Here is a 9,718-nt window from a genome sequence, read left to right as displayed (position 1 = left end):
CATTTGACAAATGAAAAGGAAGTATTCTCTCTCTCTCTCCGTCTCTCTCTCTCTCTTTCTCTCTCTTAAAATGTAAGCTCTCTTATGAGCAGGGCATGCCCTACCCTTTGTTTTCATGTCTGCATTTATTTTCTCTACCTTGTATGTCCCTGTTTTATGTATGTACTGTTTTCCCTACTTTACGATGCGGCGGAGCACTGTGGCGCCTTACAAATCTACACTAATAAAAATTTGCTAACTAGGATGAGAACCAGGATAGCAGTGAAATGGTTAGGTAAAGTTCTCATTGTCATCGTCATCATCATCACCAGCCTCTATTATATCATCATAAGGAAAGGGACACTATCACCAAGTAGTATAGAAAAAACATAATTTTCAGTATTTATCTCAGCACCATTGCTTCCCTGTATCGAATGTGTGTTCATTGATTTAGTCCTTGTATAGATATTTACATGTGATATTTGGTTATTTCCCCGCTCACATTTTCCCTGTAGTTCCCTGGAGCAAGCTCTCATGGTTGCTGCAAAACAATTAGAATAAGACCACCTTGTTGTTTACTAGCTGTGCTGGTGCTGTAAGTGGGATTAATAGGCAGCTGACATAAACGAACTGTAAAAAGAAAAGTAACACGTGGGGTGTCGCGGCGATCTCAAAGGGGTTGGCGGGGCCAGGGCAGGTGACGAGCAAGGCAGGGGACTACTTGGCAATTATTTTTGCTTAGGGGGCCTTGAAAACATTATGGAGAGCCTAAGGGTGCCTCGAACTGAGAACATTTGGGATCCACTGGTGTAGTGGAATTCTCAGTACATGGAAAAATAGAAAACATCCTAAGAATTGTATTATAGTATAGTAATGAATATTCTCTGCCTCTAAACGTCTAAATGGATGGAACAACAAACCAATCAGAAACATAGAAAATTATTTGAAACAATTCCCACAGTTCTGATTGGTTTATGAGCTAAACAATGAGACTGGGACTTAATGAGACTACTCACTGCACTAGTGTGTGTGTGTGTGTGTGTGTGTGTGTGTGTGTGTGTGTGTGTGTGTGTGTGTGTGTGTGTGTGTGTGTGTGTGTGTGTGGAGGGGGGGGGGATTAGACATTTATTCCCTTCTTTTTTTGCTTTCAATTTTTTTCTTTCTTCAGACTTTTGGCTGATTTTTACATCCCTTGGGTTTGGGTGGGGTAAATGCATAGGATTAGACTATGCTGGATCCAGAACAGACAGCAAACCATATGTTGTTTTTTTGTTACTTTTTCTAATAAAGAGTTTTGGAATGATTGTGGTGGGGAGTGTTTATACAGCATTCTGTTTACATAAAACTTATTTCTATCAATGGTGTGGGTGTCCCTGTTCTAATTCACTCTTTTTTTAGATATATCGAAATTCTTCCTACCAGTGTTACTAATAAAAACATCAGATTATTAATATAACATAATGGAAAGCATAGCTCTCCTATAAATCTACAGCTAGACAGCCTGGATTCACTATTCCTGTAATAAGAAAATCAGCAGCTTAAAATCCCCATTAAAATTATTTTATTAATCTGCTCCTAACTGTGACCTCAATTAAAGGAGTCATGACAATGCCGCCAGCCCTGCAAATCCTACAGATTATTAGCCCTAAACCTCTAGAATGACATTTTTTCCATTCCTATAGCCCCTGCATCAATGACATGGACCCATAAGGCCCCCATCCATTATACCCCAAAAAAAGGAAGTTAGAAATAATCACACCGGTATCTCTTACATAAATACATTTTATCTGAACAAGATGCACATAATAACTGAATTCTAATAAATCTTAACAAAGAGTACAAAAAATATCTTCTGTCCTTTTGTTCTTGATACTTTAATACTATACAACTGTGCTTAAAATCCTAAAGGGAAAACCAAAAATAAAAAAAATGAACAGGCAACATAGCATACAATGGTTAGACCAAGGGTCGACAACCCTCGGCACGCGTGAGCCGCAGAGCCGTTTTCTCTGGCACTTGAGCCTTTCAGGCCACGTCCAGACATCATGGGGGAACACTGGTTTCAGGAGCTCTGTACTTCCACTGCTGGTCTCCCTAGCACACCTGGGTTGACAAACCTTTAGCTGGCACTCTGATGCAAATAGGATGCTGACCCCTGGGTTAGACAATCTGTGGCTCCTACTATTGTGAACTACATGTCTCATACTGCTGAGACTTTTAGCCCCACAACAGTAGGAGAGCAGGTTGCCTATTTCAATTCAGGATCGTTAGGCAAAGTAGGTTCACTAGATGTTGTGGAACTACAAGTTGAACAACCTATCTCCCTAACTTCTGAGCTATTGAGTCGCTCACTGCACACGAGCCAGTTAGTACAGGAGCTTTGGTGTGGACATGGAAGAGCACATTACACTATACAAAAAGGGACACATGCCAGCTACACTGTAAACTTAATCTAAAACAGTTTCAGACAAAAGATAGTATACAGGGACAACTGCAGCAGCCACAGAGAACAATAGTAAATGATTTCTACTCTTTGGTGTTCTCTTCACCATTCATTGTAAAGGGGCCAGCACTGTTACTGCATACTGCATACAAGGTTCTGCCAGGATCTGAAATGATCTTTGTCCTGACCTGCGGCCCTGTGCCTTCTGTTCCAGTCATAGTTTCAGTCTTATCGCAGTCTGTGTTTCATCACTCTGTCTTGTACCCAGTAATCTCGCACTGCTGTTTACACCATGTCTCTCCTATTCTAGTTTACATTGGCTATACATTGGTTTCACTGTTGTGTCCCTTGCCCTCAGTCTGCCTATTTCTTTGCTACTCTTGAGGTATGAGAGTCACATTCTTGTGTGTCAGAGTACTCAAAGGCATGTCCTGAGGGGTAAGCCAGCTGCTAAAGGTCCAAGAGCATGCCAAGGCAGGAAACCTCACTTATTCTGGGATCATATCCTTGTCTCTTCCTTGTTCTTGTGTTGCTTCTGCATCTGTCTGTCAACACATGCTGCCTCTGGTTCTCTATCAATAATCTAGCTTTAAGCCTGGCTGAAACTTCTTTTTGACTTTGAACCTTGTCTGTCTCAGGCCACTGTAGTTTCTTGACCCCGACCTGTCTGCATACTTTTCATTTGGTTAACCCCTCGCTGACCTCAGGCTTGCCTAGCTTTCTGTGTCTGTATTCATCTATATTGAGCATGACATTAGTATTATCTTTTATATAGAAGGAGCTGACATATTACGCAGCGCTGTGCAATGAAATGATCCGGACAGAAAAATATTACAATTGCAAAAAAAGGAAGGTAGAGATGACCTTGCCAAATGAGCTTACAATCTAAGAGGTGTGGGGAACACTTCATATATAATGTAGTGGAAAAACAATTATAACTGTTGGTGTGGTTTTTGTAAAGCTGCAGCATTTTCAGATACCAAAAATAAATTACCCATGGGCGACTGGCCTGTCTCTAACTGCTGTCCACGAGCTTTCGTAATTTTTAGGATATTATATTGAAATATATTTCTATTGATCTACGTTTTGGAGTTATGGCTTCCCATCTGGGAATCGAACTTTCAAAAGCTATAATTTCAATGACTTCTTCACCTCTCCCAGTCCTCCCTTCTGATATAGCTGTTACAGATGCATTTATGTAATTGCTTCTAATCTGTAAAATGCTCTGTGTCATTTAGGAGAAAAGTGCTGTGGAAGTTTTCTTATAATTATTATAACAATGTGGGAAGTTTGCTCCTCTCTAGTACAACTTGTATGTTTTAAATAAAATCAAAGGAAAAATAATCCAGTGTGTGGATTGGTTCCCAAGTTATAAATAACACCAGATACTCACAAAATCTAAACCATTCAACTCATGTCATCCTACAGCAAATGAGAACTGTAGATGTAAATCCAATGAGAGTGATACATTGCTAGATGAATAGGACAATAATGCGAGAAACTGCAGTTTATATTTGGCCTTTTAGTTTATTTTCAATGTGGACAGTGAACAAAGTGCAGTGAATATGTCAAACAAACTCTGAATATGTTAACCTTTCCTTTTGTACTGTATTTTTCCTTTTACTACACTCACACTTTAATTATGAAGGCTTTTATTCTATAAGAAGATAACATTTGGCAATATATTCTTGTAACATTGACAGCTCAGGAGAAAACTGTCAGGTGACCTTTTCTCTTTCTATAGCAAAAGGTCCTAGTCCTGATAGCTAATTAATTTAGAGAATGGTGCGCGGCACTCCCACAGTCGAAAGCTACTGGAAAATAGTTGATATAATTAAGATAATAATAATAATAACAACAATAATATTATTAATAATAATAATAATAATAATAATAATAATATTAATAAGTTACAAAGATGTAATATAGTACACCAAACATCAAAATTAGATAAATTAGTTAAAACCAAAATAGAAACGTAAAGCTTGCAATCTGAATTAAAAGAAAAGGTTCCAAAACAGATGTGAGTCTTGTTTGAACCATTAAGCTGATGTGATCCCTCCCGTAAGTTGAGGAGACCAAAAGCTTCTTCAAGGTTGGGACCTCATAGAAAAGCCTGTTGAAGCAGAGAGTTCCAATCAGAGGTGCAGCTCTGGAGAAGTTCCGCAGAAGGGTGTGAGAAATGGTGACCAAACTGCTAAGCAGCTGATCCCGAGATGATATTTGTGAGCAGCTGGGAAAATATAGTTATACAGATAGTAGTACAAATTTTGACATAGAGGGACAGCAAAGATATGCAGTTGGTGAGGTAAATGAGCTCGCCAGAAGCATTCCTAATTGGCTGTAAAGGGGAGGAACAGTTAACAGAGATGTGCAGAAATGTTGTGTCAATGGCAAGATTTGGTAAGTTACTTGGCTGGTGTTGGCGTGGGGCAAATAGGCGCATCTACCCAGGACATTGTGCCTCAGGTGACCCCATGCTTTCATTTTTATTTTTCAAAAATATGATTAAATTATCTGCAGCTCGTGCCAGCAATAGAAACCCCAACTTAGACCATACTTCTACTGTGCCCCGAACAGCTTGTTTGATTAATGGTCGAAAGCTGTTTGGGCTTCTGTCGGGCACCACTGTAATCTGATTGGCTGCCAAAGATCAGTATATTGGCTGTAGGGCCCTCAACAACTTCTCCAAATGAGTGTGTGAGACGGTGCAAGGGTTTGTAAGTACACATACATGGCAACAGATATGGCTCTACATATTAGACTTTGTACTAGCTAGGTCTTAGAATTGCAGCAGGCATTGTATGGAGCTGCATATTTGACTGGTTGTCTGATAGGGCTCTGTACGTCAGACATGAATTACACCAGGCACAAAATAAGATTAACATATCAGACTTTAAAAAAGTTCTGGATCTGCATATTAGACTTGATACTGTAAAAGAAGCTATGATCTTTTTAATTAAGCAATATATAGCTTTCATAGAAATAGTTAATGTAGAAGCCAATTAGTTAAAAATGATTAACTTCAATCCTTCATAGCTAAAGGAATTCCAAGTAGATTAACGACTTATGTTTTAAAGATGAGCTGTTTTAAAAATTATTATTGCAGTACTGTGTTAGCCAGAAAAATATATGTGCTGTTAAATACTTTCATGTCAAAAAAGACAAAAGTATTAGATGAGTGATATCTTTATTGGCTAACCCAAAAAACAATATTATTATATTTGCTTTGTATGGACAATCTACTTTAGAAAGTGTTGTAGATTGTCCATGCCCACATATTTACATTATCCCCTTAACAGCAGCGTTAACAGCATCGCAGATCTAAGTGACGTCATGAAGTCGCACTGGATTCTTCATTCCTCATGATTGGTTGCAGTCGCTTTTCACAGCAGTCGTCATCGATCCTCGTCAGAGAGGAGCCCTTTGGAGTCCTCATGTCGGAGTAAGAGTTGTCATGGTAGTCAGCATCGATATTCTGACTACCACAGAGGCTCTGCTCATATATATCCTCTTCTTTGACTACAGTTGAGGAGATGGCATAGTTAAAACATATATATATAATGTAAAAATAATATAGAGAGGGGAGGATAAATATGGCAGCCTTATGGCTTATCTGGCCTGGACTACAAAACAATACAATTACTGCTATAACTGACTGGTCGGGTGACATACACTATCAGACGGAACGGAGAGCCATTATGTTCAGAGCTTTTTATTCTAATTTGTACACCTCCAATGCGGATTACTCTGCAACTCAGTTATACGATTATCTGCCCAAGATGCGTCTCCATACGATATCTATGGAGGGTGTGGAGTGTCTGGAGGCTCCTATTATCGAGGAGGAGCTTGAGGCGGCAATAGCATCCTTTCCTTGCAATAAAGCACCGGGTGTAGATGCCCTGACTATGGAACTATACAAAAAATGTGGTACTTTCTTTACTCCTACATAACTTGCTCAATATAATGAATTCTTGGAGGCGACTGTTTTGCCATCATCCATGTTAGAGGCACTGATAGTTCTTATCCCAAAGACGGGTAAGAATGTAACCAGATTCTTATCGACTTATCTCCCTTCTTACAACTGATGTAAAATTCCTCGCCAAAGTCCTTGAAATGTGCCTGAACACCGTCATCTCCCAGCTGATCCACGCAGATCAGACAGGATTTTTGTCTGGGAAGTCTAGGTCCATCAATCTGAGACGTCTGTTTACACATTTGCAGATGCAGGGGTCCATGGAGATGGTGCAGTGGTGGTGTCCCTGGATGCCGCTAAGGCATTTGATTCTGTGGAATGGGAATATTTGTGGGTGGTTATGTATAGATTGGGTATTGGCCCTAATTTTCTATCCTGGTTTTAGTTGCTTTACTCAGCAACGTCGGCCAGAATTAGTGTTAATGGCACGTTACCTCCTCCTTTGGCTTGGGCAGGGACACATAACAGGGTTGTCCCCTCTTCCTGGCCAAGTTTGCCATAGCTATTGAGCCACTGGCTTGCTTAATAAGAACTCATCTTGCTATCTGTGGCCTCAGGGTCGGGGATGGGGTTGACAAAATTGCATTGTATGCAGATGACATGCTCCTGTTCCTTAGAGATTTGGACGTGTCCCTGACTACACTGCTGTGTTTGGTGGAGGAGTTGGTGATTTCTCAGGTCTGAGGATAAATAGGTTCAAGTCTTACATATTCCCAACCTCTGGAGGACTTCCGCCATGTCCTGCTACCTCCCATTCTCTACAGTGGATACTTTAAATTTAAATATCTAGGCAAATGGGTCACAAATTTGGTTGCGGACTACATACCACTGAATATTGATCCTGTGATTAATTATCTTCAGGCTAAGACTTCTAGTTGGACAAAATTTCCCCTGTCAGTGTCGGATAGATTTAATCTAATAACAGTGGTGGAGGGGATACTTGATACAGGCGTCAGGATCCCTTTGCTATTTCCTAAGACCTGTGTGTTTGGTATCGTAGTGGATTTACTATTGGGTAGGGACGCAACCAGATACGTCACCAACCTCCTTGCATTGGCTAAGGTTATTATAGCCCGAAATTGGATGGCCAGTGATGGGCCCAATTTTGCTGCCTGGGTGGCTTTGGTAAAGGAGGCTGTAGGACATGAGCAGTTCACCTACCAGTCCAGAAGCAATAGCCCTAAGTACTGTAAAGTCTGATCTAGTTGAGTGAAGTCTAGATTTAAGTACACCACTCTTCCTCCCTCCCCCACCCTTTTTCTAAACAATATAATCCTACTTCTGGTGCATATGTCTCTATTGGATAACTGGATACTAGGTTTTGGGGCCATGGTGCTTGGTAGGGTTGGGAGGGGAAGCTATACCTGAGTGGGCCAAATGTTACATTGAATATTTATTTGAACTGTATGTTGCATATACGAGTAATAATTTATATGTATTTCATTGCAGAGTTATATACTCAAAAGAACTGGAACTGTTTGCTAAGTTAATTATGTTATGTTGTATTGTTTGAAAATTTTAATAAAAATAATTGATTTTTAAAAAATCTATATATAATATAGAGATGGTGGGGTTAGTCTAATGGGGTCTGCATAATAAGTTAAAATAAGTTACTGGGTAACCATTGACCATGCAAAGAGTTCAACCATAAATTCCATCAAGGGCTCAATCTGGTATTTAACTGGCATTGGTGATTGAATATGCAAATCGCCCCGCATTTTACGAATCACAATTTGCCTTGCACATTTTTCGCAATTTAATGTGAGCGAAAATGTCTGTGTGCAAAAAAGCAAACTAGTACACACAATGGCTCTCCTATGTACAATACCATGCAAAGATAGAAATCCTATGTAAATAATTAGAAAATAAATAAAAATAAATAGTCATTTATTCTATCTTTTCTCTTGGAGATTCTTCGGACTTCATGTCATGATCTTTAATCTTCTCTTCCATGAGATAAATACAAAATAAACACTCACTACAGGAACATATCAAAGTGGTTTTATTCCCTACATCACGGACATATGTTGAAGTTCCTGTTGATCTTGGGACTGATACATCCTGAACGTTCCCATTTCATTTAGAAAGTGGCTCACTGGGAGTGCTTTACCTCTTTTTCACAATGTTTTATTTGCTGCGTTGGATTTTTTTTATGTGATTTTTATTGGATTATACTCAATGCATTACGTGTCTAATGAAAAGTCATTCACAGATACTGTATATAAGGTGTGACACTTTGGTGATTTTTATGTAAGACACTACCTGCTAAACAAATAATTGTCTTAGGGCTTTCGTGATATCCCATTGGAAGGTATACACAACTGTCTGAACACTATTCATCACAAGATTATTTTTACATCCTGAGAAGCACGAAGAATCTCCATGTGAAAAGAAAGATTGATTCGCTATTTATTTTTACTGATTTACATGATTTTCTCTCTTGGCATGTTAATGTATATAGGAGCAAAATTGTGTATACTGTTTTGATTTTTATTTGATTATTTGGCTAGAATGGCACCTTTGGGTTTGGGTGGTATAGACAAGGCAGGAGATTTCTAATTGCACTCAGGATAATTTATTTTTCCATTTTATGCCCAATACCTTGTATTGTAATTTTCTTTGTTCCAAATAAATGTAATGTTACATTCACTTGTCACAGTACAGTGATAATAACACTGTAAATCCCTATAAAACTTGGATGGCTTTGATTGACATTAGCTCATTTGACAGGAGAGCATAGTAAGTTTTTTTTATGTATTTTTTTTAAAAAAACTGCAAAGCTTAGTAAAGAAATATGTCAGCAGATATAAAGGCTTAATAAATACTGTCCAAAATGATGTTATAGTCAGAATTTGCTGGCACAGTTAATGGTGCTGAACATACAGTGTTTATATAATTAAAAAGCCTTTACTCTGGGAGATGACAAGCAATAACTTTCAGGTTAAAGTTGCAGAGTTCTAAAAGACTGTAAGATAAAGATAAAAATTCTGCAATGGTTGACATTTCACGTTTCTTCAGGGGTAATTCCACCCAAACATGACTTTTGGTAAATTCTTAATACAACCAGGTCTTTAAAGTTATCTTGACTGTGGTCTGATGATCAGGCTGGACCTCAGGCTAGGTCAAAGACTACCAGTAAACATGAGAAATTCTGTAGCAAAATAAGCAATAAGGTAAACAGTTTTTAACAGTTTTGTTGATCTCTATGAGACTTTCAGGGAGAGAACAGCAAATACTCCTCATTTTGATTCACAGATTGTCTCACTAATTTATTCTACTGTTTGAGTAGAATATAAGTGAAACATGCAATTGCTCTATTT

This window comes from Mixophyes fleayi, chromosome 2, assembly GCF_038048845.1.
Source record: "Mixophyes fleayi isolate aMixFle1 chromosome 2, aMixFle1.hap1, whole genome shotgun sequence".
Lineage (NCBI taxonomy): Eukaryota > Metazoa > Chordata > Amphibia > Anura > Limnodynastidae > Mixophyes > Mixophyes fleayi.
This window is presented reverse-complemented; position numbering follows the sequence as displayed.